This window comes from Pseudophryne corroboree, chromosome 6 (genome assembly GCF_028390025.1).
Source record: "Pseudophryne corroboree isolate aPseCor3 chromosome 6, aPseCor3.hap2, whole genome shotgun sequence".
Lineage (NCBI taxonomy): Eukaryota > Metazoa > Chordata > Amphibia > Anura > Myobatrachidae > Pseudophryne > Pseudophryne corroboree.
Window position 1 is genome coordinate 97,091,555 of NC_086449.1, and position 18,904 is coordinate 97,110,458.

At 37.7% G+C, this 18,904-nt stretch overlaps 22 non-coding genes across 22 annotated transcripts; all 22 read left to right on the forward strand.

Annotated features, from left to right (window-relative positions):
* Positions 1 to 451: 451 nt before the first annotated feature.
* On the forward strand, positions 452 to 524 carry TRNAR-ACG (transfer RNA arginine (anticodon ACG)). The gene has a single exon. It is a non-coding gene; the product is annotated as a tRNA-Arg (tRNA).
* A 573-nt stretch (positions 525 to 1,097) lies between these two features.
* On the forward strand, positions 1,098 to 1,169 carry TRNAH-GUG (transfer RNA histidin (anticodon GUG)). Its single transcript has one exon. It is a non-coding gene; the product is annotated as a tRNA-His (tRNA).
* Positions 1,170 to 1,651: 482 nt separating this feature from the next.
* Positions 1,652 to 1,724, forward strand: TRNAR-ACG (transfer RNA arginine (anticodon ACG)). The gene has a single exon. It is a non-coding gene; the product is annotated as a tRNA-Arg (tRNA).
* A 501-nt stretch (positions 1,725 to 2,225) lies between these two features.
* Positions 2,226 to 2,298, forward strand: TRNAR-ACG (transfer RNA arginine (anticodon ACG)). Its single transcript has one exon. It is a non-coding gene; the product is annotated as a tRNA-Arg (tRNA).
* A 511-nt stretch (positions 2,299 to 2,809) lies between these two features.
* Positions 2,810 to 2,882, forward strand: TRNAR-ACG (transfer RNA arginine (anticodon ACG)). Its single transcript has one exon. It is a non-coding gene; the product is annotated as a tRNA-Arg (tRNA).
* A 512-nt stretch (positions 2,883 to 3,394) lies between these two features.
* On the forward strand, positions 3,395 to 3,467 carry TRNAR-ACG (transfer RNA arginine (anticodon ACG)). Its single transcript has one exon. It is a non-coding gene; the product is annotated as a tRNA-Arg (tRNA).
* A 512-nt stretch (positions 3,468 to 3,979) lies between these two features.
* Positions 3,980 to 4,052, forward strand: TRNAR-ACG (transfer RNA arginine (anticodon ACG)). The gene has a single exon. It is a non-coding gene; the product is annotated as a tRNA-Arg (tRNA).
* Positions 4,053 to 4,533: 481 nt separating this feature from the next.
* TRNAR-ACG (transfer RNA arginine (anticodon ACG)) lies at positions 4,534 to 4,606 on the forward strand. The gene has a single exon. It is a non-coding gene; the product is annotated as a tRNA-Arg (tRNA).
* A 573-nt stretch (positions 4,607 to 5,179) lies between these two features.
* TRNAH-GUG (transfer RNA histidin (anticodon GUG)) lies at positions 5,180 to 5,251 on the forward strand. The gene has a single exon. It is a non-coding gene; the product is annotated as a tRNA-His (tRNA).
* Positions 5,252 to 5,733: 482 nt separating this feature from the next.
* TRNAR-ACG (transfer RNA arginine (anticodon ACG)) lies at positions 5,734 to 5,806 on the forward strand. Its single transcript has one exon. It is a non-coding gene; the product is annotated as a tRNA-Arg (tRNA).
* Positions 5,807 to 6,307: 501 nt separating this feature from the next.
* TRNAR-ACG (transfer RNA arginine (anticodon ACG)) lies at positions 6,308 to 6,380 on the forward strand. The gene has a single exon. It is a non-coding gene; the product is annotated as a tRNA-Arg (tRNA).
* Positions 6,381 to 6,891: 511 nt separating this feature from the next.
* On the forward strand, positions 6,892 to 6,964 carry TRNAR-ACG (transfer RNA arginine (anticodon ACG)). Its single transcript has one exon. It is a non-coding gene; the product is annotated as a tRNA-Arg (tRNA).
* Positions 6,965 to 7,476: 512 nt separating this feature from the next.
* On the forward strand, positions 7,477 to 7,549 carry TRNAR-ACG (transfer RNA arginine (anticodon ACG)). Its single transcript has one exon. It is a non-coding gene; the product is annotated as a tRNA-Arg (tRNA).
* A 501-nt stretch (positions 7,550 to 8,050) lies between these two features.
* On the forward strand, positions 8,051 to 8,123 carry TRNAR-ACG (transfer RNA arginine (anticodon ACG)). The gene has a single exon. It is a non-coding gene; the product is annotated as a tRNA-Arg (tRNA).
* An 8-nt stretch (positions 8,124 to 8,131) lies between these two features.
* TRNAH-GUG (transfer RNA histidin (anticodon GUG)) lies at positions 8,132 to 8,203 on the forward strand. The gene has a single exon. It is a non-coding gene; the product is annotated as a tRNA-His (tRNA).
* Positions 8,204 to 8,635: 432 nt separating this feature from the next.
* On the forward strand, positions 8,636 to 8,708 carry TRNAR-ACG (transfer RNA arginine (anticodon ACG)). Its single transcript has one exon. It is a non-coding gene; the product is annotated as a tRNA-Arg (tRNA).
* Positions 8,709 to 8,716: 8 nt separating this feature from the next.
* Positions 8,717 to 8,788, forward strand: TRNAH-GUG (transfer RNA histidin (anticodon GUG)). Its single transcript has one exon. It is a non-coding gene; the product is annotated as a tRNA-His (tRNA).
* Positions 8,789 to 9,209: 421 nt separating this feature from the next.
* TRNAR-ACG (transfer RNA arginine (anticodon ACG)) lies at positions 9,210 to 9,282 on the forward strand. The gene has a single exon. It is a non-coding gene; the product is annotated as a tRNA-Arg (tRNA).
* Positions 9,283 to 17,434: 8,152 nt separating this feature from the next.
* TRNAR-ACG (transfer RNA arginine (anticodon ACG)) lies at positions 17,435 to 17,507 on the forward strand. The gene has a single exon. It is a non-coding gene; the product is annotated as a tRNA-Arg (tRNA).
* Positions 17,508 to 18,018: 511 nt separating this feature from the next.
* Positions 18,019 to 18,091, forward strand: TRNAR-ACG (transfer RNA arginine (anticodon ACG)). The gene has a single exon. It is a non-coding gene; the product is annotated as a tRNA-Arg (tRNA).
* Positions 18,092 to 18,099: 8 nt separating this feature from the next.
* Positions 18,100 to 18,171, forward strand: TRNAH-GUG (transfer RNA histidin (anticodon GUG)). Its single transcript has one exon. It is a non-coding gene; the product is annotated as a tRNA-His (tRNA).
* A 431-nt stretch (positions 18,172 to 18,602) lies between these two features.
* TRNAR-ACG (transfer RNA arginine (anticodon ACG)) lies at positions 18,603 to 18,675 on the forward strand. The gene has a single exon. It is a non-coding gene; the product is annotated as a tRNA-Arg (tRNA).
* The last annotated feature ends 229 nt before the right edge of the window (positions 18,676 to 18,904 follow it).

Genomic DNA, 18,904 nt, shown 5'->3' on the forward strand with positions numbered 1-18,904 from the left:
TCGAATGCGGGTCACGGCATTTTCATTTTATTTCTCACACATCCATTTCTTTACAATATTGAAGGTAAGGACAATTGAAGAAACTAAGCAGATTCTTTGAATGTGCTTGCACAATTTGTCTTTACTGCTTATTGTGAAGCTATCTTTCCATACTTTGAATCATTTCTTGATCATTTCTTTGTGAATCGTTTTCTTGAAATCTGGAAAGCTGACATAAATTCCTGAATACAGGAAACTCAAATGAATGGACTCTGAGCAAGTTCATCACAGGCTGAAAAGATTATTTTGCAGTCACAAAGAAAATTGTTTGTGAGATGTTTATGGGAAATAAGCCCTGCAGCAAGTGTACAGTCAACTCTGAAAATTTGATTCTGTATATACTTCAACAACCATCAAAGCTTGAAACAGGTTCAAAAACATGATGAACACTCCAAAGTGGGATAAGACAGCTGGGCCAGTGGCGCAATGGATAACGCGTCTGACTACGGATCAGAAGATTGTAAGTTCGACTCCTACCTGGCTTGTTTAAGTTGTCGTGATCATATAGTGGTTAGTACTCTGCGTTGTGGCTGCAGCAACCCTGGTTCGAATCCAGGTCACTGCATTTTCATTTTATTTCTCACACATCCATTTCTTTACAATATTGAAGGTAAGGACAATTGAAGAAAATTGTTTGTGAGATCAGATCAATTTGTCTTTACTGCTTATTGTGAAGCTATCTTTCCATACTTTGAATCATTTCTTTGTGAATCATTTTCTTGAAATCTGGAAAGCTGACATAAATTCCTGAATACAGGAAACTCAAATGAATGGACTCTGAGCAAGTTCATCACAGGCTGAAAAGATCATTTTGCAGTCACAAAAAAAATTGTTTGTGAGATGTTTATGGGAAATAAGCCCAGCAGCAAGTGTACAGTCAACTCTCAAAATTTGATTCTGTATATACTTCAATAACCATCAAAGCTTGAAACAGGTTCCAAAACATGATGAACACTCCAAAGTGGTATAAGACAGCTGGGCCAGTGGCGCAATGCATAACGCGTCTGACTACGGATCAGAAGATTGTAGGTTCAACTCCTACCAGGCTCGTTTAAGTTGCCGTGATCGTATAGTGGTTAGTACTCTGCGTTGTGGCCGCAGCAACCCCGGTTCGAATCCGGGTCATGGCATTTTCATTTTATTTCTCACACATCCATTTCTTTACAATATTGAAGGTAAGGACAATTGAAGAAACTAAGCAGATTCTTTGAATGTGCTTGCACAATTTGTCTTTACTGCTTATTGTGAAGCTATCTTTCCATACTTTGAATCATTTCTTGATCATTTCTTTGTGAATCGTTTTCTTGAAATCTGGAAAGCTGACATAAATTCCTGAATACAGGAAACTCAAATGAATGGACTCTGAGCAAGTTCATCACAGGCTGAAAAGATTATTTTGCAGTCACAAAGAAAATTGTTTGTGAGATGTTTATGGGAAATAAGCCCTGCAGCAAGTGTACAGTCAACTCTGAAAATTTGATTCTGTATATACTTCAACAACCATCAAAGCTTGAAACTCTCAAAATTTGATTCTGTATATACTTCAATAACCATCAAAGCTTGAAACAGGTTCAAAAACAGGATGAACACTCCAAAGTGGTATAAGACAGCTGGGCCAGTGGCGCAATGGATAACGCGTCTGACTACGGATCAGAAGATTGTAGGTTCTACTCCTACCTGGCTCGTTTAAGTTGCCGTGATCGTAGAGTGGTTAGTACTCTGCGTTGTGGCCGCAGCAACCCCGGTTCGAATCCGGGTCACGGCATTTTCATTTTATTTCTCACACATCCATTTCTTTACAATATTGAAGGTAAGGACAATTGAAGAAACTAAGCAGATTCTTTGAATGTGCTTGCACAATTTGTCTTTACTGCTTATTGTGAAGCTATCTTTCCATACTTTGAATCATTTCTTTGTGAATCATTTTCTTGAAATCTGGAAAGCTGACATAAATTCCTGAATACAGGAAACTCAAATGAATTGACTCTGAGCAACTTCATCACAGGCTGAAAAGATCATTTTGCAGTCACAAAGAAAATTGTTTGTGAGATGTTTATGGGAAATAAGCCCTGCAGCAAGTGTACAGTCAACTCTCAGACTTTGATTCTGTATATACTTCAAATAACCATCAAAGCTTGAAACAGGTTCAAAAACATGATGAACACTCCAAGAGGCATAAGGCAGCTGGGCCAGTGGCGCAATGGATAACGCGTCTGACTACGGATCAGAAGATTGTAGGTTCGACTCCTACCTGGCTCGTTTAAGTTGCCGTGATCGTATAGTGGTTAGTACTCTGCGTTGTGGCCGCAGCAACCCCGGTTCAATTCCAGGTCACGGCATTTTCATTTTATTTCTCACACATCCATTTCTTTACAATATTGAAGGTAAGGACAATTGAAGAACTAAGCAGATTCTTTGAATGTGCTTGCACAATTTGTCTTTACTGCTTATTGTGAAGCTATCTTTCCATACTTTGAATCATTTCTTGATCATTTCTTTGTGAATCATTTTCTTGAAATCTGGAAAGCTGACATAAATTCCTGAATACAGGAAACTCAAATGAATTGACTCTGAGCAAGTTCATCACAGGCTGAAAAGATCATTTTGCAGTCACAAAGAAAATTGTTTGTGAGATGTTTATGGGAAATAAGCCCTGCAGCAAGTGTACAGTCAACTCTGAAAATTTGATTCTGTATATACTTCAACAACCATCAAAGCTTGAAACAGGTTCAAAAACATGATGAACACTCCAAAGTGGTATAAGACAGCTGGGCCAGTGGCGCAATGGATAACGCGTCTGACTACGGATCAGAAGATTGTAGGTTCGACTCCTACCTGGCTCGTTTAAGTTGCCGTGATCGTATAGTGGTTAGTACTCTGCGTAGTGGCCGCAGCAACCCCGGTTCGAATCCGGGTCACGGCATTTTCATTTTATTTCTCACACATCCATTTCTTTACAATATTGAAGGTAAGGACAATTGAAGAAACTAAGCAGATTCTTTGAATGTGCTTGCACAATTTGTCTTTACTGCTTATTGTGAAGCTATCTCTCCATACTTTGAATCATTTCTTGATCATTTCTTTGTGAATCGTTTTCTTGAAATCTGGAAAGCTGACATAAATTCCTGAATACAGGAAACTCAAATGAATGGACTCTGAGCAAGTTCATCACAGGCTGAAAAGATTATTTTGCAGTCACAAAGAAAATTGTTTGTGAGATGTTTATGGGAAATAAGCCCTGCAGCAAGTGTACAGTCAACTCTGAAAATTTGATTCTGTATATACTTCAACAACCATCAAAGCTTGAAACAGGTTCAAAAACATGATGAACACTCCAAAGTGGTATAAGACAGCTGGGCCAGTGGCGCAGTGGATAACGCGTCTGACTACGGATCAGAAGATTGTAGGTTCGACTCCTACCTGGCTCGTTTAAGTTGCCGTGATCGTATAGTGGTTAGTACTCTGCGTTGTGGTCGCAGCAACCCCGGTTCGAATCTGGGTCACGGCATTTTCATTTTATTTCTCACACATCCATTTCTTTACAATATTGAAGGTAAGGACAATTGAAGAAACTAAGCAGATTCTTTGAATGTGCTTGCACAATTTGTCTTTACTGCTTATTGTGAAGCTATCTTTCCATACTTTGAATCATTTCTTGATCATTTCTTTGTGAATCGTTTTCTTGAAATCTGGAAAGCTGACATAAATTCCTGAATACAGGAAACTCAAATGAATGGACTCTGAGCAAGTTCATCACAGGCTGAAAAGATTATTTTGCAGTCACAAAGAAAATTGTTTGTGAGATGTTTATGGGAAATAAGCCCTGCAGCAAGTGTACAGTCAACTCTGAAAATTTGATTCTGTATATACTTCAACAACCATCAAAGCTTGAAACAGGTTCAAAAACATGATGAACACTCCAAAGTGGTATAAGACAGCTGGGCCAGTGGCGCAATGGATAACGCGTCTGACTACGGATCAGAAGATTGTAGGTTCGACTCCTACCTGGCTCGTTTAAGTTGCCGTGATCGTATAGTGGTTAGTATTCTGCGTTGTGGCCGCAGCAACCCCGGGTCACGGCATTTTCATTTTATTTCTCACACATCCATTTCTTTACAATATTGAAGGTAAGGACAATTGAAGAAAATTGTTTGTGAGATCAGATCAATTTGTCTTTACTGCTTATTGTGAAGCTATCTTTCCATACTTTGAATCATTTCTTTGTGAATCATTTTCTTGAAATCTGGAAAGCTGACATAAATTCCTGAATACAGGAAACTCAAATGAATGGACTCTGAGCAAGTTCATCACAGGCTGAAAAGATCATTTTGCAGTCACAAAAAAAATTGTTTGTGAGATGTTTATGGGAAATAAGCCCAGCAGCAAGTGTACAGTCAACTCTCAAAATTTGATTCTGTATATACTTCAATAACCATCAAAGCTTGAAACAGGTTCAAAAACATGATGAACACTCCAAAGTGGGATAAGACAGCTGGGCCAGTGGCGCAATGGATAACGCGTCTGACTACGGATCAGAAGATTGTAAGTTCGACTCCTACCTGGCTTGTTTAAGTTGTCGTGATCATATAGTGGTTAGTACTCTGCGTTGTGGCTGCAGCAACCCTGGTTCGAATCCAGGTCACTGCATTTTCATTTTATTTCTCACACATCCATTTCTTTACAATATTGAAGGTAAGGACAATTGAAGAAAATTGTTTGTGAGATCAGATCAATTTGTCTTTACTGCTTATTGTGAAGCTATCTTTCCATACTTTGAATCATTTCTTTGTGAATCATTTTCTTGAAATCTGGAAAGCTGACATAAATTCCTGAATACAGGAAACTCAAATGAATGGACTCTGAGCAAGTTCATCACAGGCTGAAAAGATCATTTTGCAGTCACAAAAAAAATTGTTTGTGAGATGTTTATGGGAAATAAGCCCAGCAGCAAGTGTACAGTCAACTCTCAAAATTTGATTCTGTATATACTTCAATAACCATCAAAGCTTGAAACAGGTTCCAAAACATGATGAACACTCCAAAGTGGTATAAGACAGCTGGGCCAGTGGCGCAATGCATAACGCGTCTGACTACGGATCAGAAGATTGTAGGTTCAACTCCTACCAGGCTCGTTTAAGTTGCCGTGATCGTATAGTGGTTAGTACTCTGCGTTGTGGCCGCAGCAACCCCGGTTCGAATCCGGGTCATGGCATTTTCATTTTATTTCTCACACATCCATTTCTTTACAATATTGAAGGTAAGGACAATTGAAGAAACTAAGCAGATTCTTTGAATGTGCTTGCACAATTTGTCTTTACTGCTTATTGTGAAGCTATCTTTCCATACTTTGAATCATTTCTTGATCATTTCTTTGTGAATCGTTTTCTTGAAATCTGGAAAGCTGACATAAATTCCTGAATACAGGAAACTCAAATGAATGGACTCTGAGCAAGTTCATCACAGGCTGAAAAGATTATTTTGCAGTCACAAAGAAAATTGTTTGTGAGATGTTTATGGGAAATAAGCCCTGCAGCAAGTGTACAGTCAACTCTGAAAATTTGATTCTGTATATACTTCAACAACCATCAAAGCTTGAAACTCTCAAAATTTGATTCTGTATATACTTCAATAACCATCAAAGCTTGAAACAGGTTCAAAAACAGGATGAACACTCCAAAGTGGTATAAGACAGCTGGGCCAGTGGCGCAATGGATAACGCGTCTGACTACGGATCAGAAGATTGTAGGTTCTACTCCTACCTGGCTCGTTTAAGTTGCCGTGATCGTAGAGTGGTTAGTACTCTGCGTTGTGGCCGCAGCAACCCCGGTTCGAATCCGGGTCACGGCATTTTCATTTTATTTCTCACACATCCATTTCTTTACAATATTGAAGGTAAGGACAATTGAAGAAACTAAGCAGATTCTTTGAATGTGCTTGCACAATTTGTCTTTACTGCTTATTGTGAAGCTATCTTTCCATACTTTGAATCATTTCTTTGTGAATCATTTTCTTGAAATCTGGAAAGCTGACATAAATTCCTGAATACAGGAAACTCAAATGAATTGACTCTGAGCAACTTCATCACAGGCTGAAAAGATCATTTTGCAGTCACAAAGAAAATTGTTTGTGAGATGTTTATGGGAAATAAGCCCTGCAGCAAGTGTACAGTCAACTCTCAGACTTTGATTCTGTATATACTTCAAATAACCATCAAAGCTTGAAACAGGTTCAAAAACATGATGAACACTCCAAGAGGCATAAGGCAGCTGGGCCAGTGGCGCAATGGATAACGCGTCTGACTACGGATCAGAAGATTGTAGGTTCGACTCCTACCTGGCTCGTTTAAGTTGCCGTGATCGTATAGTGGTTAGTACTCTGCGTTGTGGCCGCAGCAACCCCGGTTCAATTCCAGGTCACGGCATTTTCATTTTATTTCTCACACATCCATTTCTTTACAATATTGAAGGTAAGGACAATTGAAGAACTAAGCAGATTCTTTGAATGTGCTTGCACAATTTGTCTTTACTGCTTATTGTGAAGCTATCTTTCCATACTTTGAATCATTTCTTGATCATTTCTTTGTGAATCATTTTCTTGAAATCTGGAAAGCTGACATAAATTCCTGAATACAGGAAACTCAAATGAATTGACTCTGAGCAAGTTCATCACAGGCTGAAAAGATCATTTTGCAGTCACAAAGAAAATTGTTTGTGAGATGTTTATGGGAAATAAGCCCTGCAGCAAGTGTACAGTCAACTCTGAAAATTTGATTCTGTATATACTTCAACAACCATCAAAGCTTGAAACAGGTTCAAAAACATGATGAACACTCCAAAGTGGTATAAGACAGCTGGGCCAGTGGCGCAATGGATAACGCGTCTGACTACGGATCAGAAGATTGTAGGTTCGACTCCTACCTGGCTCGTTTAAGTTGCCGTGATCGTATAGTGGTTAGTACTCTGCGTAGTGGCCGCAGCAACCCCGGTTCGAATCCGGGTCACGGCATTTTCATTTTATTTCTCACACATCCATTTCTTTACAATATTGAAGGTAAGGACAATTGAAGAAACTAAGCAGATTCTTTGAATGTGCTTGCACAATTTGTCTTTACTGCTTATTGTGAAGCTATCTCTCCATACTTTGAATCATTTCTTGATCATTTCTTTGTGAATCGTTTTCTTGAAATCTGGAAAGCTGACATAAATTCCTGAATACAGGAAACTCAAATGAATGGACTCTGAGCAAGTTCATCACAGGCTGAAAAGATTATTTTGCAGTCACAAAGAAAATTGTTTGTGAGATGTTTATGGGAAATAAGCCCTGCAGCAAGTGTACAGTCAACTCTGAAAATTTGATTCTGTATATACTTCAACAACCATCAAAGCTTGAAACAGGTTCAAAAACATGATGAACACTCCAAAGTGGTATAAGACAGCTGGGCCAGTGGCGCAGTGGATAACGCGTCTGACTACGGATCAGAAGATTGTAGGTTCGACTCCTACCTGGCTCGTTTAAGTTGCCGTGATCGTATAGTGGTTAGTACTCTGCGTTGTGGTCGCAGCAACCCCGGTTCGAATCTGGGTCACGGCATTTTCATTTTATTTCTCACACATCCATTTCTTTACAATATTGAAGGTAAGGACAATTGAAGAAACTAAGCAGATTCTTTGAATGTGCTTGCACAATTTATCTTTACTGCTTATTGTGAAGCTATCTTTCCATACTTTGAATCATTTCTTTGTGAATCGTTTTCTTGAAATCTGGAAAGCTGACATAAATTCCTGAATACAGGAAACTCAAATGAATGGACTCTGAGCAAGTTCATCACAGGCTGAAAAGATTATTTTGCAGTCACAAAGAAAATTGTTTGTGAGATGTTTATGGGAAATAAGCCCTGCAGCAAGTGTACAGTCAACTCTGAAAATTTGATTCTGTATATACTTCAACAACCATCAAAGCTTGAAACAGGTTCAAAAACATGATGAACACTCCAAAGTGGTATAAGACAGCTGGGCCAGTGGCGCAATGGATAAAGCGTCTGACTACGGATCAGAAGATTGTAGGTTCGACTCCTACCTGGCTCGTTTAAGTTGCCGTGATCGTATAGTGGTTAGTACTCTGCGTTGTGGCCGCAGCAACCCCGGTTCGAATCCGGGTCACGGCATTTTCATTTTATTTCTCACACATCCATTTCTTTACAATATTGAAGGTAAGGACAATTGAAGAAACTAAGCAGATTCTTTGAATGTGCTTGCACAATTTGTCTTTACTGCTTATTGTGAAGCTATCTTTCCATACTTTGAATCATTTCTTGATCATTTCTTTGTGAATCGTTTTCTTGAAATCTGGAAAGCTGACATAAATTCCTGAATACAGGAAACTCAAATGAATGGACTCTGAGCAAGTTCATCACAGGCTGAAAAGATTATTTTGCAGTCACAAAGAAAATTGTTTGTGAGATGTTTATGGGAAATAAGCCCTGCAGCAAGTGTACAGTCAACTCTGAAAATTTGATTCTGTATATACTTCAACAACCATCAAAGCTTGAAACAGGTTCAAAAACATGATGAACACTCCAAAGTGGTATAAGACAGCTGGGCCAGTGGCGCAATGGATAACGCGTCTGACTACGGATCAGAAGATTGTAGGTTCGACTCCTACCTGGCTCGTTTAAGTTGCCGTGATCGTATAGTGGTTAGTATTCTGCGTTGTGGCCGCAGCAACCCTGGTTCGAATCCGGGTCACGGCATTTTCATTTTATTTCTCACACATCCATTTCTTTACAATATTGAAGGTAAGGACAATTGAAGAAACTAAGCAGATTCTTTGAATGTGCTTGCACAATTTGTCTTTACTGCTTATTGTGAAGCTATCTTTCCATACTTTGAATCATTTCTTTGTGAATCATTTTCTTGAAATCTGGAAAGCTGACATAAATTCCTGAATACAGGAAACTCAAATGAATGGACTCTGAGCAACTTCATCACAGACTGAAAAGATTATTTTGCTGTCACAAAGAAAATTGTTTGTGAGATGTTTATGGGAAATAAGCCCTGCAGCAAGTGTACAGTCAACTCTGAAAATTTGATTCTGTATATACTTCAACAACCATCAAAGCTTGAAACAGGTTCAAAAACATGATGAACACTCCAAAGTAGTTTAAGACAGCTGGGCCAGTGGTGCAATGGATAACGCGTCTGACTACGGATCAGAAGATTGTAGGTTCGACTCCTACCTGGCTCGTTTAAGTTGCCGTGATCGTATAGTGGTTAGTACTCTGCGTTGTGGCCGCAGCAACCCCGGTTCGAATCCGGATCACGGCATTTTCATTTTATTTCTCACACATCCATTTCTTTACAATATTGAAGGTAAGGACAATTGAAGAAACTAAGCAGATTCTTTGAATGTGCTTGCACAATTTGTCTTTACTGCTTATTGTGAAGCTATCTTTCCATACTTTGAATCATTTCTTTGTGAATCATTTTTTTGAAATCTGGAAAGCTGACATAAATTCCTGAATACAGGAAACTCAAATGAATGGACTCTGAGCAAGTTCATCACAGGCTGAAAAGATCATTTTGCAGTCACAAAAAAAATTGTTTGTGAGATGTTTATGGGAAATAAGCCCTGCAGCAAGTGTACAGTCAACTCTCAAAATTTGATTCTGTATATACTTCAATAACCATCAAAGCTTGAAACAGGTTCAAAAACAGGATGAACAACTAGAAAGAAAAAATTACCAGCGCTGGCTGATCATGTAGATAATGAACACAATCCAATAACCAAAGGGCTTAAATATAAAAAATATCACATTTATTTTACACATGTAAATGAATGATTAAACAATAAAATAAAACCATTAAAATAAAAATATGAATAAAATTGTATATCAGTTTTCCATAAAAAATGCCACAAGGTGCCTGAATTATTATTATAAAGTCCACGTTAGGCAGTTTATTGACACTCATAGGGACCTTGATCACTGGAGATGTCCATCACTAATCGGTTATTTGTGCATAAACCGAAAAAATTGCAGATGTGAGGTAGTTACCAGTGATCCTTGGAGCAGATAGAGTCCACCTGTATTTAGCTGGATAGGTTGTCCTCTTTAGCGTGGAGGAATGCGTCCAGAATGGTGGATGCTGCTAGAGACTGTCCCAGTTGTGGTAATGCCGAGTGTCAGGAAAGCCAGTGGTACTGATGAATATCAGGATAAGGTAGTAGCTCAACGCGTTTCGCTGGTTTTAAATGATCCAGCTTCCTCAGGAGCAAGTAAGGTAGTGGCTGTCATGAGGCCCTTTTATACTGATGTCTGTGGCAATAATTAATTACACATGTGGTTCACACATAATTGCAATATGTAAGCCCTTTGGAAAAATATACTTTAATATATATATCTATAAACTAATTGGTCCCACACACTTAAATATCCTAATAGATAATAAAAACGAGTTTGTGCTAGAAAGATATAAGTATTTTCTTTATTAGGATGTGTATATAAATCTAGAAGGCCCCGATCACGTGACCGGTAAGATCACGTGATCGGTATCCCATCCAATGGAAGTGTATTGATCTTATCACGTGACACACCAGATGACCCTAACAAAAGCCGGTTGCTAAGTAATATGTGTCTGTGTAGTAATCTGGGAAGCCTCGATCATGTGACTGGTAAGGTCACGTGATCGGCATCCTATCCAATGAAGGTATATTGTTCTTAGCATGTGACACACCAGGTGACTGAAACAAATTAGGTTGCTAGGTGATGTGTATCTGTGTGGTTATGTCCGGTGTCGTCACGTAAAATGTCACGTGACCGGACTCACATAACCATGCTTAGCTTATCTCAGCCGTACTTGCGGCTGATGGCATGACGTGACGTATATTTAGTTTCAGTCACATGACCGGAGAAAATGAGGAAGTGTTTATATGGAAAACAAACTTTGTAGTTTCCATGGTATCTATTACATCTCTAAGGGGGAATTTCAACACTGATATTAGTAATATGTATATGTAATAAGAAAGAGATAGCTATACAGGATGGTTAATAAGTGAATGTATTATTCATATCTGTTTGAAAAGATCATGTGACAATTTATATAGAGATTGGAACAAATCTTTTCCTGACATAAAAATGTCAAAATTTAAACATGAATAAAAAGTTAATGTGTTAAACAATAAATAAAATAAATTAAATAAAATAAACATATATAAAAGAAGACAGAAATACATTGACAAAGTACTTCTCAAGCATGTCAGAGTAATTATATTAAGAAAAAGAAAAAGAGACAGATAATATATATGTATTTAAATAACAGAGTTTAGTTCCACAGTTTCATTTAGACCTGCAGGATGCAAAGAACTAAATTTCAGCATCCAGAATACTTTGCGGCTACACAATCTCTTGAATCTGTCACCCCCCCTAGGGGTTGGGGCGATCTGTTCCAGACATATCACAGATAAGCAGAATGGGTTGGAATTATGTTTCATAGAGTAGTGTCGTGAGACACTATGAGTTTGACATTTGTTAATAATATTTCTCCTGTGTTCCATGAAACGAACACGTAATTTCCTGGTAGTGCGTCCTATATAATTAAGTCCGCAACTACAGGTTAATAAATATATAACAAAAGTTGTCTCACAGTTCATAAAAGTTTTTAATTCATAGGTCTCATTGAAATATGGAATATTGATTGAGTCGGTCTTACGTTGTATGTGTGAACACATAGTACATCTTGTTTGGCCACATTTGTGGAAACCCAATGGTTTCGTAGTAAGCCATTCTACCCCTATTTGGATACTAGATTCTTTGATATTTCTTAAATGACTAGGAGCCAGTATAGTCTTTAATGATCTGTTTTTCCTGTAAATCATTTGTAATTGAGTAGGCAAAATAGTGTTAAGTATATTGTCTTGTTTTAATATTCGGTAATTACGTGAGACTATGGATTTTATTTCTCGAGCACATCTGTTATATTTACAGAAAAAGGAAAAATCTCTATTTTTCTGTCTTCCAGTTTTGTGTGTAGACAGATTCTTCTGATGAAAAAGAAGTTGTCTATCCATGTTATAGACTTCTATATAGGCCTGTTGTAACAACGTCTCTGGGTAATCTCTAGTTCTAAATGAATTGATTAGATCTTTGGCCTGTGAGGCAAATGTCTCAATGGTAGAACAGTTCCGACGTAGTCTCATAAATTGACCTTTGGGGATATTATCCTTCCAAGGTCTATAGTGTGAGCTAGTATAATGTAAATAGGAATGGGTGTTCACTGGTTTAGTGTAATTAGAGGTGGTAATTTCATTATTGATTATTTCTAGTGTCAGGTCAAGGAAGTCCACACGGTTCTTACTATATGTGTGAGTGAAGGATAAATTAAATAAATTAGTGTTAAGATTAGAAATAAAGTGATTGGCAGATAACTCGTCCCCATCCCAAATAATAAATAAATCATCGATATAACGGCCATAGTAGACCAGGGACGCCCCCCATGGACTACTCCATATATGTTGTTGCTCGAAGTCGCCCATGTATAGATTGGCATAACTGGGGGCGAACCTGGTCCCCATGGCCGTACCCATCACCTGTAAATAATAACGGTCTAAAAACGTGAAATAATTGTGAGTAAGAATAAACTTAATACACTGTATAAGAAAAAATCTGTGATCCACACTGAGATCACTATCTAGTTCCAAACGTCTAAAAAATGGTATCGCAACCCAATACATGAGGGATATGGGTGTATAATGATTTAACATCAAGGGTCAGGAAAGCAAAAGAGTCCTGCCATTTTATATCTTTTATTTTGATAAGAAAATCAGTCGTATCCTTTAGATGTGATCTCAGTGTGGAGACTCGTGGTTGAAGGAAAGTGTCGACGTAATGGGACAAATTAGATGTGAGGGAATCTATACCCGAAACAATAGGACGACCAGGGGGTGCAGTGAGGGATTTGTGAATTTTGGGTAAAAAGTAAAAAGTGGGAGTGATGGGATATTGTGGTAGTAAGAATCGGTGTTCTTCCTTAGACAGGACACCAGATTCCAATGCAGAATCAAGAAGCTCTTTTAACTCCGTCAAAAAAGTAGATGTGGGATTGGTATCAAGAATTTTATAAAAGTTTTTATCTTCTAATTGATTATAAGCTTCTTTAACATAATCAGTACGATTCATAATAACGAGACCACCACCCTTATCGGCCTCTTTAAATACCAAAGAGTTATCCTGTGTTAGTATGCGAAGTGCCTTATGTTCCTGTTTAGTTAAATTGGAAGGGGTTTGAAACTTATCCTGGTTACGTTCTACCATTGCTTTAAAATCATCCAAAGTAATTCTATAAAATGCCTCTATGCTACTGCTCTTAGCTGATATTGGGAAAAATTCAGATTTGTTTTTAAATGAACTAGATTCTCTTTTAATATCATAAATCTTTTCCGTTGTCAAGGGTACTCCATGAGAGGTATTGTTTTCCTCCCATAACTGTTCTAACATTGATAGCATGATGTCATCTGTGCTATTAAGAACAATGGGTATAGAATCATCGTTTTTTGCATTTAAGTTCTTTTTAGCAAAATACCTCTTTCGGCATAGTGTGCGTACAAATCTATTGAGATCCACATACAACTCAAAAAGATTAGGATTATTCGTTGGGGAAAATTTCAAACCCTTCTCTAATAATGATAGCTCTGAACTGGTGAGAGTCTTGCTAGAGAGATTAAAGACACTAGATTTTTTATTTTCATGGTCTCGTAGGACATTTGGATTGTTAGAGTTTAGTATTTTCTGGGGTTTTTTCTTTCGGTTTCTACCTCCTCTAATTCCTCTAGACTGGAATCTCTTCTTCTTTTGGGTGTCACTCTTGGATTTCTGGAATTTAGCCGCCACTGAGATGTCTTTGGGCGAGCCCCTAAAAAATCACCCTTATTTTCATAATGATCAAAGGTATCATTATGGTATGATCTTCTTCCTCTGAAAGATTGAAATCTATCCCTTTTTGGATAATTAGAAGAGGGTGATTGAAAGGACCTATCTTCCTGTTCTGCTAGAACTTCATATCTATTCGGGTGTGTATAATTACCATAATTGGCTTTCTGTGATATGTTTTTATTAGATTTAGGGTAATCCCTATAAGAGGGTTCAACATTATTTCCCCCTATGTTGGAATATCTCTCTTTCTTTTCTCTCTGTCTGAAGGTACGGACTGCATTATTTTCATAGTCCAACATGTCTCGTCTCATTTTTTTCTGTTTTATACTCATAATATTTTGTTCATACTTAACCACCTTATCATTAATAACTCTATCTCTACTATTAAATTCCTCATCTTTATCATACACTTCCATATGTTTCTTTAGTACATCAATTTCTTTCTCCAAAGAATCAACCCTGGAGACCCTGTATCTGACAACCAATTTCATTAGTGCAATAGAGCACTCATCTAAAAGCTGGTCCCATTGTTTCTGATATTCCTCATCCTCTTGAAATATGGATGGTTTATATAACCTGAGACCTCTTGGTATTATTTTTTTATCAATATATTGTTGTAAATTGGTACTATCCAGCCAATTTCTTGACTCAGCTTTTAAAAGATTCTCTAATTTATAGAAATCTTTATACATATCAGGTTTGTCAGAGGAAGGGTCATCCGAAGTCGATTTGTCTATGTGGGACCAATAGTTTTCTCTCCTATTCATACGTTCATTAAAATTCATGAAACAGCTCATGATTGCTGCACCCGTATACCAAATATATCAAATATAAAAAGAAGAACAATTGGGTGCGCTATCAATAGCAGCTGGTAAGGGGATGGTAAGTCCCCAAGGTATAAACAACTAGAAAGAAAAAATTACCAGCGCTGGCTGATCATGTAGATAATGAACACAATCCAATAACCAAAGGGCTTAAATATAAAAAATATCACATTTATTTTTCACATGTAAATGAATGATTAAACAATAAAATAAAACCATTAAAATAAAAATATGAATAAAATTGTATATCAGTTTTCCATAAAAAATGCCACAAGGTGCCTGAATTATTATTATAAAGTCCACGTTAGGCAGTTTATTGACACTCATAGGGACCTTGATCACTGGAGATGTCCATCACTAATCGGTTATTTGTGCATAAACCGAAAAAATTGCAGATGTGAGGTAGTTACCAGTGATCCTTGGAGCAGATAGAGTCCACCTGTATTTAGCTGGATAGGTTGTCCTCTTTAGCGTGGAGGAATGCGTCCAGAATGGTGGATGCTGCTAGAGACTGTCCCAGTTGTGGTAATGCCGAGTGTCAGGAAAGCCAGTGGTACTGATGAATATCAGGATAAGGTAGTAGCTCAACGCGTTTCGCTGGTTTTAAATGATCCAGCTTCCTCAGGAGCAAGTAAGGTAGTGGCTGTCATGAGGCCCTTTTATACTGATGTCTGTGGCAATAATTAATTACACATGTGGTTCACACATAATTGCAATATGTAAGCCCTTTGGAAAAATATACTTTAATATATATATCTATAAACTAATTGGTCCCACATACTTAAATATCCTAATAGATAATAAAAACGAGTTTGTGCTAGAAAGATATAAGTATTTTCTTTATTAGGATGTGTATATAAATCTAGAAGGCCCCGATCACGTGACCGGTAAGATCACGTGATCGGTATCCCATCCAATGGAAGTGTATTGATCTTATCACGTGACACACCAGATGACCCTAACAAAAGCCGGTTGCTAAGTAATATGTGTCTGTGTAGTAATCTGGGAAGCCTCGATCATGTGACTGGTAAGGTCACGTGATCGGCATCCTATCCAATGAAGGTATATTGTTCTTAGCATGTGACACACCAGGTGACTGAAACAAATTAGGTTGCTAGGTGATGTGTATCTGTGTGGTTATGTCCGGTGTCGTCACGTAAAATGTCACGTGACCGGACTCACATAACCATGCTTAGCTTATCTCAGCCATACTTGCGGCTGATGGCATGACGTGACGTATATTTAGTTTCAGTCACATGACCGGAGAAAATGAGGAAGTGTTTATATGGAAAACAAACTTTGTAGTTTCCATGGTATCTATTACATCTCTAAGGGGGAATTTCAACACTGATATTAGTAATATGTATATGTAATAAGAAAGAGATAGCTATACAGGATGGTTAATAAGTGAATGTATTATTCATATCTGTTTGAAAAGATCATGTGACAATTTATATAGAGATTGGAACAAATCTTTTCCTGACATAAAAATGTCAAAATTTAAACATGAATAAAAAGTTAATGTGTTAAACAATAAATTAAATAAATTAAATAAAATAAACATATATAAAAGAAGACAGAAATACATTGACAAAGTACTTCTCAAGCATGTCAGAGTAATTATATTAAGAAAAAGAAAAAGAGACAGATAATATATATGTATTTAAATAACAGAGTTTAGTTCCACAGTTTCATTTAGACCTGCAGGATGCAAAGAATTAAATTTCAGCATCCAGAATACTTTGCGGCTACACAATCTCTTGAATCTGTCACCCCCCCTAGGGGTTGGGGCGATCTGTTCCAGACATATCACAGATAAGCAGAATGGGTTGGAATTATGTTTCATAGAGTAGTGTCGTGAGACACTATGAGTTTCACATTTGTTAATAATATTTCTCCTGTGTTCCATGAAACGAACACGTAATTTCCTGGTAGTGCGTCCTATATAATTAAGTCCGCAACTACAGGTTAATAAATATATAACAAAAGTTGTCTCACAGTTCATAAAAGTTTTTAATTCATAGGTCAAAAACAGGATGAACACTCCAAGTGGCATAAGACAGCTGGGCCAGATGCGCAATGGATAATGCATCTGACTACGGATCAGCAGATTGTATGTTCGACTCCTACCTGGCTCGTTTAAGTTGCCGTGATCGTATAGTGGTTAGCACTCTGCGTTGTGGCCGCAGCAACCCAGGTTCGAATCCGGGTCACGGCATTTTCATTTTATTTCTCACACATCCATTTCTTTACAATATTGAAGGTAAGGACAATTGAAGAAACTAAGCAGATTCTTTGAATGTGCTTGCACAATTTGTCTTTACTGCTTATTGTGAAGCTATCTTTCCATACTTTGAATCATTTCTTGATCATTTCTTTGTGAATCGTTTTCTTGAAATCTGGAAAGCTGACATAAATTCCTGAATACAGGAAACTCAAATGAATTGACTGAGCAAGTTCATCACAGGCTGAAAAGATCATTTTGCAGTCACAAAGAAAATTGTTTGTGAGATGTTTATGGGAAATAAGCCCTGCAGCAAGTGTACAGTCAACTCTCAAAATTTGATTCTGTATATACTTCAATAACCATCAAAGCTTGAAACAGGTTCAAAAACATGATGAACACTCCAAGTGGCATAAGACAGCTGGGCCAGTGGCGCAATGGATAACGCGTCTGACTACGGATCAGAAGATTGAAGGTTCGACTCCTACCTGGCTCGTTTAAGTTGCCGTGATCGTATAGTGGTTAGTATTCTGCGTTGTAGCCGCAGCAACCCCAGTTCGAATCCGGGTCACGGCATTTTCATTTTATTTCTCACACATCCATTTCTTTACAATATTGAAGGTAAGGACAATTGAAGAAACTAAGTAGATTCTTTGAATGTGCTTGCACAATTTGTCTTTACTACTTATTGTGAAGCTATATTTCCATACTTTGAATCATTTCTTGATCATTTCTTTGTGAATCATTTTCTTGAAATCTGGAAAGCTTACATAAATTCCTGAATACAGGAAACTCAAATGAATGGACTCTGAGCAAGTTCATCACAGGCTGAAAAGATCATTTTGCAGTCACAAAAAAAATTGTTTGTGAGATGTTTATGGGAAATAAGCCCTGCAGCAAGTGTACAGTCAACTCTCAAAATTTGATTCTGTATATACTTCAATAACCATCAAAGCTTGAAACAGGTTCAAAAACATGATGAACACTCCAAGAGGAGTAAGGCAGCTGGGCCAGTGGCGCAATGGATAACGCGTCTGACTACGGATCAGAAGATTGTAGGTTCGACTCCTACCTGGCTCGTTTTAGTTGCCATGATCGTATAGTGGTTAGTACTCTGCGTTGTGGCCGCAGCAACCCCGGTTCAAATCCGGGTCACGGCATTTTCATTTTATTTCTCACACATCCATCTCTTTACAATATTGAAGGTAAGGACAATTGAAGAAACTAAGCAGATTCTTTGAATGTGCTTGCACAATTTGTCTTTACTGCTTATTGTGAAGCTATCTTTCCATACTTTGAATCATTTCTTGATCATTTCTTTGTGAATCATTTTCTTGAAATCTGGAAAGCTGACATAAATTCCTGAATACAGGAAACTCAAATGAATGGACTCTGAGCAAGTTCATCACAGGCTGAAAAGATCATTTTGCAGTCACAAAGAAAATTGTTTGTGAGATGTTTATGGGAAATAAGCCCTGCAGCAAGTGTACAGTCAACTCTCAAAATTTGATTCTGTATATACTTCAATAACCATCAAAGCTTGAAACAGGTTCAAAAACATGATGAACACTCCAAGTGGCATAAGACAGCTGGGCCAGTGGCGCAATGGGTAACGCGTCTGACTACGGATCAGAATATTGAAGGTTCGACTCCTGCCTGGCTCGTTTAAGTTGCAGTGATCGTGTAGTGGTTAGTACTCTGCATTGTGGCCGCAGCAACCCCAGTTCGAATCCGGGTCGCGCCATTTTCATTTTATTTCTCACACATCCATTTCTTTACAATATTGAAGGTAAGGACAATTGAAGAAACTAAGTAGATTCTTTGAATGTGCTTGCACAATTTGTCTTTACTGCTTATTGTGAAGCTATCTTTCCATACTTTGAATCATTTCTT